Here is a 6,660-nt window from a genome sequence, read left to right as displayed (position 1 = left end):
AGCATAGTAGGTAATGTTCAGGCTCCTGAGACCATCCGCTCCAGGCCGACAGCATCCTTTTTTCTCTCTCCTTTTCATCTTTTATCTCCCGAGCTGACATGCTAAGTATCCATGTTATACTGAAACAGTCACAGCTGAGTTGAGATGTTCATATAGCCAGACTGCTTGACACCCATTTACCAAAGCAAATTTTGCATGGAAATTTGTATCTGTTCTGTGCTTTGTGCGGTCAATCAAAGCATCCAAAGGACACTGAATTGAGACTTCACTTAGAAATTTTATCATTCCCTATCTCCACCACTCACCCTCAGTAGCAACAGTGTGTACTATCTATAAGATGCACTGCAAAATTTTGCCAAAAATCCTCAGACAGCAAACCCATGGGCACTTCCATCTTGAAGGGCAAGGGCAGCGGATACATGGAAACACCTTAAAATGCAAGTTCCCCTCCAAGCCACTCAGCATCCTGAATTTGTAAATATATCACAATTCCTTCACTGTCACTGGGTCAAAATCCTGGAAAACCTCCCCCCTCACCCCCGCACTCACACACACACACACGCAGTGACATTTTGGGTCTACCTACTGCAATATAGACTGCAGCGGTTCAAAAAGACAACTCACCACCATCTTCTCAAGGGCTTTTAGGGCCAGGCAATAAATGCCAGCCCAGCCAGCAATGCCCACGTCCCATGAGTGAATTAAAAAAAACTTTGAGTCCTGGGAGAAGCTTGCCCAGGTGCAACCTTGTGCAACCAAGCAAAATACAGTGAGCATTCCTTTGAAAGCGAGCGCATATTGAAGCAGAAACAGAAGCAGAAAGAAAACACAAGAAGAGAGAATATTCTGAGTCAGTAACTTGTCCAAAGGTTGATTACCTGCAGTTTGCTGTCCTATGTGCAGCAGTTGGTCTGATTGCTTTAGCAGTCATGTATGTGCCCTCTGGAATTGCTCCAAATATCCCAGATACTGAATATGGTCACCTTCACCATAAAACACAAACCAGAAGATGATGAATTTGTGACCATATCACCATAATTTCTCCTGACACAGGCTTTACTTAGCAATTTATGTCCTTCCAGACATGGATACCATTGGTTGGAATAATGTTCTTGTAATACGAAAGATGTCCAAATTATCAAACATTGCAAGACTTACAGCACATATTTAATTCGTCAAAATGTTTATGTTTTGAGCAAGCACAACTCTAACGCATTGTAACTTTCTTATTTGCTGCAAAAGCATTTTTACCGTTTATCTCCTGTTGTTGGTGTTATTGATTTATGGTTTGGGTTTTCAGTTATGTACTCTGAAGGTTATTCCAATTGGTCCACTTATCGCTTCCACCTAAAGTATCCGGTCCTACAGTTAAATTTAATTCTTCCCACCATTCTCTCTATCTGACACGTTAGCATCTCTATCCCATGTTTGTTTCAGCTGAGTTGAGAAAAGCTAGCTGTTGGAACAGTTTCACCTCTTTCTTCCCTGATGATCAGCCTTTCAATGGCTTTATCGTTAATTAATCCTCCTCAACAAAGCCGTGATCATTAAATAATTAATTTCCTGCAGTGGAGTCTCAATCTTTATTTAACCAATTATCTCCAGAGAAACCTTGAGCATTGTTTGATTAATTTCCCTAAAACAGCCCCAAGCTTTAACCTAATAATTTCCAGGGGATAGAAAAATCATTGAATAATAGGGCACTGAAAGATGAACACTTGACCTATCATGTCTTTTCTGGCTCTTTTGTAGAGTGTTCCAATTAATCACAATCTCTAACCACAATTGTGGCTGCACAGCGGCTCATGACACCAGGGACCTGCATTCAATTCCACCCTCAGGCAACTCTCTGTGTGGAGTTTGCACATTCTCCCTGTGTCTGCATGTGTTTCCTCCCACTGTCCAAAGATGTGCAGGTTAGGTGGATTGGCCATGCTAAATTACCCATAGTCTCTGGGGACGTGCAAGTTAGATGGATTATTCAGGGGAAATGCAGACATAGGATAGAGGGGTGAATGTGGACGGGATGCTCTTTGGAGAGTTGGTGTGGATTTGTTGGGAAAAATGGCCTGTCCCCACAATGTAAGGATTCTATTTTAATCGCCTGCTTCTGCCTAATACCCATCTATTCTGTTTCCTTCCAGTCCTTATCCAATTCTATTCTGACCATTCCCATTAGAATCATAGAATCCCTACAGCATGGAAGCAGGCCATTCGGCCCATCGAGTCCACACTGCCCTTGACTGATTGATTTGATTTAAGGTCACGTGTACCTAAGTACAGTGACAGTCTTTGTTTGCGAACACTACAGGCAGATCATAGTAAGCAAGGACATACAGATCATAGGATAAAAACAAATTAGGACAGAGTAAGGCATACAGGTTACACCGCACAGGATGTGTGCTAGACAAGATAACCATTAACAAGATCAGTGTTTTTGAAGTCAGAGAGTCCATTCATCAGTCTAATAACAGCAGGGAAGAAGCTGTTCTTGAACCTGCTGGTGTCTGTGTTCAAGCTTCTGTACCTTCTGCCTGATGGAAGAGTTTGTAGGAGAGCATTACTGGGGTGTGATGGGTCTTTGGTGATGTTGGCTGCCTTTCCGCAGCAATGTGACATGTAAATGGAGTATATGGATGGAAGGTTGGCTTCCGTGATGGTCTGGGCTGTGCACACCGCTTTCTGTAGTTTCTTATGGTCATGGGCAGAGTTGTTGCCGTACCCAGGTCATTATGCACCCAGACAGTATGCTTTCAATTGTGTATTTGTCAAAGTTGGTGAGGGCCCTTACAGACTTACCAAATTTCCTGAGCTGCCTGACGAAGAAGAGGCATTGTCTACATCTACATGGGAAGTCCAGGACAGTTTGTCAGTTATCGTCACTCTTAAGAACTTGACGCTCTCCACTCTCTCAACCTTAGCTCTGTTGATGTAGAAGGGGGCGTGTTCTCCACCTTTCATTATGAAGTCAATGATCAGTTCTTTAGTTTTGCCAACATTGAGAGAGAGGTTGTTATCATTGCGTCACAACACCAAGCACTCCATCTCTTTTCTGTATTGTGACTCATTGTTGTTTGATATCTGTCCTACCACGGTGGTGTCTTCAGCAAACTTGTAGATGGCACTTGTTTGGAATTTGGCAACACAGTCTTGTGAGTACAGTGGGGGGATGAGAATGCATCCTTTTGGGGGGGCTGCAGTGTTGAGTGTTATCATGGAGGAGATGCAGTTGTCTATCTTCACTGCTTGCTGTCTGTGGGTCAGGAAGCTGAGGATCCAGTTGCAGAGGGTGGAGCCAAGAACTAGGTATTGGAGTTTTGAGATCAGTCTGGAGATAGTGGTGTTGAAGGTGGAGCTGTAGTCGATGAACAGGAGTCTAACATAGATGTCCTCATTGCCCAGATGTTCCAGGAATGAGTGCAAGGCTAGGGAAATGGCGTCTGCTGTGGACCTGTTATGTCAGTAGACAAATTGCAGGGGATTGAGGCAGGCCAGGAGAGGGGAGTTGATGTGGGCCATGACCAGTTCTGAAGAGCATCCCACCCAGACCTGTCCCCTTGTGACTCAGTATATCCCATGGCCACTCCACCTAACCTGCACATCTTCGGACTGTGAGAGGAAACTGGAGCACCCGGAGGAAATCCACACAGACACAGGGAGAATGTGCAAACTCCACACAGGCAGTCACCCAAGGCTGGAATCGAACCCGGGTCCCTGGCGCTGTGAGGCAGCAGTGCTAACCACTGAGCCACCATGCCACCCCTTTGAATTTGCTTCTACCACGCTTTCAGGCAGTGCACTTCAAATCAAATGTTTACTGGTTACCAATCCTTCTGCCATTGGGTTCTCATTGTTTACTCTATAATAGCCATGCGTAACCTTCAAACATCTCTATTAAATCTCCCCTTAAGGTCCTCTGCTCTAAGGAGAACAATTCACCTTCTCCGATAAATAAAAGTTATTTGTATTTTCCATAGGGTAAAAATTTGATGTGTGGACAGGGAGCACAGATCACAAAACCCCAGCAGAAGGTCAAAGAGTGGCAGTCACAATTTTGGCATGTGTTTGTCAGGCACAGGCCAAGCAGTGGTACATCAAAACCAAAAAAAAAGCTTTTCTCAAGCATTAAGGCTAAAATTCTAAATATGAATGAACAATAAAGTTTAAAGTAATTGGAGGAGAAAGATGGTCCATAAAAAACTTAATTAGAGGAGAATTTAGTGGCTTAGAAGGTTTGGAATTTGCAAATTGGATACCCACTGGAGAATTTTGTTTAAAAAAAAGTGAGAAAACAAAAAATTGGCTCAGTGAATAAGAACTATGTTAAATGTCTATTTGCAGCTGTATTACTCAGGGATGAAATTACACTATGAAATTCACAATGGCACTCCAAGTATCTCACATATGCTATGCTGTGAAGCTGTCAACAAGTCTGATTAGCACATACCAAAACCAAGTTGAGAATTATGCAATCATGAATATTGCCAGCAACAGAGAATCAGACGATGTGATGTTCCTGCCAAGTGGGAGTAATGGAATGAAAAGTATTGTGAAAGAAATTGGCTGCTAGTCAATACACTTCGGGATGCTTTTTTGTTCACTTGCCGATCTGCATTCAATGTTACAAAGTGTTATCAATGAACTTGTAGCTGCTAATGGTTTTTGCATAGTACTTGAGAGCTGCTAACACTCCCCTACCACTCTGATTATGGCCAGATTATTAGTAAACTATTCAACAACTTTTTCAAATAATTTCTTTCAGCAGTTTAACAAATGGTTTTGACTCTTGCTGTGGTATTACCAGTGCTTTAATGTTGCAGTATTTTAATTTCATAGAACAGAAAGGATGAAGTTGCTGCTGTCATGATAAAAAAGACAATGCTGGACTGTAGAACACCACACTGGATTTAATAGGCTGTAAAATGCATCTTTGATGGCAGAGTTGCTGTTTCTTTTGTTTATGTTGAGCTTCAGTCAGGCAGTACACAATGTCAAGGACAGAGAGGTCAGACACGAAGTAGGACAGAAAATTAAGTGAACAAGGAATTGAAAGCTTCAGGCATGCTTGCAAACTGAGCAGAGGTGTTCTGCAAAGGGTCACTCATTCTGTGTTTGGATTCCCTCACCGTCCAATCCCTCATTGTGAAGGAGACTGCATAATGAGCAGCGAATACAGTGTTGTAAATTGATGGTGGTGTAGGTAAATTGAGGTGGAAGGAGTTGTGTGGGACCTTGAATGGGAGTCAAGGAGTAGGGAAAAGGGCCAGAGTTGCATTTCTGCACACACAAAGGTAGATGCTGTGTGAGAGGAGGAGCTGTTGGGAGGGTTGAGGAGTGGCCCAGATCTTGAGGGAGGAATGGTCCCTTCAGGATGTTGAGAATCCCAATCACCCATCAGACTGTGCTCACAATTAAATAAAGCTTCAGTTTTAAAATTCTCATTGTTGTTTCGAAACACTTCTGTGGTCTTGCTACTCTCTATCTATGGAATCTCCTCAGCCTCACAATTCCCATGATACCTGTGCTTATTTAATTCTGGTCACTTGAATATCTCCAATTCTAGTTGTTCCACCAGTGGTATCCATGCACCCAACTGCTTAGGCTCTGAGATCTGCAATGCCCTAGACAAGACCTCCACCTCATCTCCGCTCATTCCATCATTGAGTTACTCCATAAAATCTATCTCATTGATGAAGCTTTAGTCACCTAACCTTGTATGTGGCTCAGCGTCATATTTTACTGCATAATGCTCCTGTGAAGCATCATGGGGAATTTTGTTACATTCAAGACACTATAAAAATATAAGTTACTGTTGTTAGCAAACAGCAGATGGCAGGTTTGTCATTTGAGTAGAGGTTGGGTCAATTGCTCCTGTATTTGTTGGAGTTTGGAGGAAAGAGAGAGGATTTCACTGAAACGTATAACATTGTGGGCAGGACTGGGCAGCAGGCTGGATGTAGACATGGTTACAATTACAGCATTTAAAAGGCATCTGTATGGGCATATAAAAAGGAAGGAGTTAGAGGGATATGGGCCAATGTTGGCATACAGACTAGGTCAGATTGGGATGTCTGGGTCAGCGTGGGCGAGTTGGACCAAAGGGTCTGTTTCCGTGCTGTATGACTCTATTATGATAATTGAAATAATCAGCTATGGCCTCATATCACATCAACATTCAGGATACCTTTGCTCATGTTGTGTGCCAATATTTCCCTGTTCTGCACCAGCATCACACCACAAACCAAAACAAGAGCTTGATCATCAAAGTTCTTCTCTGTTTCTCCCTGGTGCCGTAAAATATTATTATCTCTGCTGTTGATTACATATAGGAACAGACTAATGTGAGCCTGGTCTGTTGTGTGAGAATCCTGATGTAGTGCTACTGCAACAGACACCGTTACAGTGTCAATTGATACAAGGCAAAGCTTGCTCAAGGTGTTCCTTGTGGTCCTAAGCATTAGGATAGCAGAAGGCTTTCTCCATCCTTCTGTGCACCGGTAATCAGAGGCTTTTAATAATTTGTCAGCCAACTTATTATTGTAAGCATTTTGAGTTTTTTCCACCTGGCTGACTGCTTCTTTAGAAATAGTAGGAACTGCAGATGCTGGAGAATCTGAGATAACAAGGTGTAGAGCTTGACGTTTCGGGCCTAGACCCTTC

The 6,660-nt window shown here is 42.9% G+C and overlaps 1 protein-coding gene across 2 annotated transcripts in view; it reads left to right on the top strand.

The window, feature by feature from the left end:
- Window positions 1–6,660, top strand: part of LOC125484095 (cystatin-like) — an 85,755-nt gene that overhangs the window by 36,697 nt on the left and 42,398 nt on the right. The window lies entirely within an intron of this gene.

This window comes from Rhincodon typus, chromosome 9, assembly GCF_021869965.1.
Source record: "Rhincodon typus isolate 14 chromosome 9, sRhiTyp1.1, whole genome shotgun sequence".
In the NCBI taxonomy this organism is placed as follows: Eukaryota; Metazoa; Chordata; class Chondrichthyes; order Orectolobiformes; family Rhincodontidae; genus Rhincodon; species Rhincodon typus.
The sequence above is the reverse complement of the archived record's forward strand: the minus strand, read 5'-3'. Positions and strand labels throughout refer to the sequence as shown.